This window comes from Panthera uncia (assembly GCF_023721935.1).
Source record: "Panthera uncia isolate 11264 chromosome A3 unlocalized genomic scaffold, Puncia_PCG_1.0 HiC_scaffold_12, whole genome shotgun sequence".
NCBI classification, from domain to species: Eukaryota; Metazoa; Chordata; class Mammalia; order Carnivora; family Felidae; genus Panthera; species Panthera uncia.
Window position 1 is genome coordinate 30586753 of NW_026057579.1, and position 3342 is coordinate 30590094.

The window sequence follows — 3342 nt, forward strand, 5'->3', positions numbered from 1 at the left end:
CAGAAAGAAAGAAAGAGAGAGAAAGAAAGAGAGGGAGAGAAAGAGAGGGAGAGAAAGAAAGGGAGAGAAAAAGAGAGAGAAAAAGGGAAAGAGAAGAAGGAAGGAAAGAAACAAAGAAAGAAAGAAAGGAAGGAAGAAAGAAAGAGAAAGAGAAGAAGGAAGGAAAGAAAGAAGGAAGGAAGGAGAAAGAAAAGAAAAGAAAACTATGCTACGTGTTAACAATGGCTTCAGAGAAAAAATGAGGTGGGAAAGGAGAATGTGGAGTGGAGGGTGAGGATTCTTTAAATACAGTGACCAGTGAGGAGCTACCAGGAAGGTGACGTTTGGGCCAGGACTCGAGGGGTCAGGAAGTGACCCACCCAGCTCCCTGGGTTAATAGCATCCTAGGCAGACTATTCCCTGTGTGTCCTCTAATGGCTTTGTATTGATCTCCGTGAGGAAAGAACCTCACCTTTGCCCTTCATTAATTAAGTAATGATTTTCATTCACTCATTAAGCATTTTATGATGACCTGCTTCATTCTAAGCCCTGTCCTGGGTGCTGCGACTTGAGACGAAACCAACGTACTATCTGCCCATTAGGGTGTAATACACAGCGCAGCTGGGAGGCCGAAAGTCCATCCTGGGGACCACAGCTCCGGAAACAACAGGAAGGCAGACGGATATTCCCACGTACCAAAGGCGAGGCTGAGAGAGTCACAGAGGAGGTGACGGTCAGATGAACCTTAATAATTGAAGGGGACTTTGTCAGGAGGACCCAGGGGGCAAAGTGTATTTCAGGCAGAGGACCCTGTGCACCCAGTGACACAGCGGTGCCGTCTGGTGGCTGGGGCGCAGGATGGGAGGAGGGGCGTGGCGGGAAAGAGGGCGGAGACCTCGGGGCCCAGAGCACAGGTGCCTCGCAAGTCACCAGGAGGAGGTGACTCCTTCTTGGAGCAGCAAGGGCCCGGCAGAATCTGGAGGACGAGCGGGCTGCGATCGCGTTTGTGTGCCGGGACGGCCACTCGCGTGGCTGTGAGCTGAGAAGGCCTGGTTTTCCACCAGCGCCGGGTCCTAGGGCTGGAGACAAGCCCTGCCGAGGGGGTGAGGGCCGGGGAGCCTGCCTGGCGGAGGGGTGCGAGGGTCGGTGCCGGGTTCTAGATGTGATGAGAGGGTCACTCTGGCGGGACCTACCGATCACTTGGTTCAGAGCACGAGGAACGGGCGCGGGAAGCACCCTGGGCTTCTGGCGTGGGTGGCCAGAGGCCGACAACATCATGGACCGAGACGGGGACTCTGGAAGATTCCGGGTTCGAGTGTGGATGTGTTGACTTGGAGGTTCTGCAGCCATAGCTGCCAGGCAATTGAAGACGGCGGTGGGTCTGGGTCTGGCGCTCCTTCCCGAGGAACAAGATGACTGTGTGGCATGCCTGTGTCCCCCCAGGAGCAGAGCGCCGTGGCCAGGGTCCCGCCTCGGGGTTCGGTGTGCGGTGTGGACATTTCCCACGGCGGGGAAATGGAAGTGGCCTGTCTCACGTGTTCCGGCATTGCATTCACAATCGCCGTTTGTAGAGCCTCGGCGAAGGGTAGGTGCGCCCGTTATTTCTGTTTGAAAGATCAGGAGACCAAGGCTCAGAGAGGTAAATTAACTGCTCCATGGTCACTCAGCTGGTAGTAGAGTTAGCACTCACACCCGGGTCCTGTTGCCTCCGGTATTTCAGAGGCTGAGCTCAGTGGACCCGCGTGTCCCTGGGTGTTACCGTTTTTAACTGTTTTTTCTTTCTGGAGAAGACACGTTGCCTTGCTTTGGGGCAGATGCTCTCCCGATGAGATGTGTCCCATTCCAGGAAGCCGATGGCTTGATTCACAAGCAGGGGAAACCGGGGACACCGGGGCGGCTCGGTCGGCTAAGCATCCGGCTTCATCTCAGGCTGTGATCTCACGGTCCGTGAGTTCGAGCCCCGCGTCAGGCTCTGTGCTGACAGCTCAGAGCCCGGAGCCCGCTCGGGATTCTGTGTCTCCCTCTCTCTCTCTGCTCCTCCCCTATTCGTGCTCTGTCTCTCTCCGTCTCAAAAATAAATAAACATTCAACAAAATTTTTTTTTTTTTATTTTTTTTATTTTTTTTAATTTTTTTTTTTTCAACGTTTTTTATTTATTTTTGGGACAGAGAGAGACAGAGGATGAACGGGGGAGGGGCAGAGAGAGAGGGAGACACAGAATCGGAAACAGGCTCCAGGCTCCGAGCCATCAACCCAGAGCCTGACGCGGGGCTCGAACTCGCGGACCGCGAGATCGTGACCTGGCTGAAGTCGGACGCTTAACCGACTGCGCCACCCAGGCGCCCCCAACAAAATTTTTTTTTTAAAGAAGCAGGGGAGGCCACGCAAACTGAGGTATAGGATGATCCCACCTGGACTGTCCCAGAAGGAGCTTGGCTTCCCCTCAAGATGCCACCACCAAGACTGTGAAACTGGCCGGGGTCGTTCCCGCCGCGACCTGGCACATCGTGAGCCACCTGCTGCTGGATCCAGGGAGCCCCCCTGGAGCTGGCCCCTGTCCCCGAGCACACAGGGGTGCCCGGAGAGAGCTTCTCTGCTGCACTGCCTGGCAGCGGCCCTCCCTGGAGGCACATAAGAGTGCACAAGGCACCAGCCTTCCTGCTTCCAGAACAACAGGAAACTCACTTCACCCCAGAACTGTGTTCCTGACGGCAAAGGGAAGCAAGGGCTCTCAATTTTTCTTTAAAAAGTGTTTTTATTTTGGTCTTTTTTCTTGCTGGTGTTCATGAATACATATGCATGCTTGCCGAGATGGAAAAGCTTCAAAACTGTGTTATACTCCAACACGTAATCCAGAAAAATCCCCAGGGAACAGCGAGAGGGTGGCAGGGGGCGATGCTTCATCCAGCGAGAGTTGGCTATAGCACATGAAACTTGTCTTTCCACTCTTCTGCTAAATATTTCATTTACCCAAGCATGTACCGAGGAGAGTCCTCTTGGCGGTTCTGTTCCAGAAAACAGGGCGATTCTGATGTGGAAAACCAAGGCAAAAGAAAAAATTAAATTTCCTTAAAGCTTACGGCCCTTGAGTCAGCCTCACTAGTCCTCGAGGCGGGTAGAGTGACCTTACGCTAGGAGCTCAGCGGCCTTGGTGATGACACTTTGCTGGGGGCAAAAGGCAATCTTAGCGGAACATTATCCGGACCACCCGGGATCCTGTAAGTCTACTGTAACATATAGAAATTCCTTTGGAAACTTCTTCTGTCTCTACCCACCCCACCCCCCACCCCAAGATATGGGTTGGCGATCATACTCCAAGCCCACTGATAATACATCTGAAGGGTCTCATGACTGAGTTTTTAC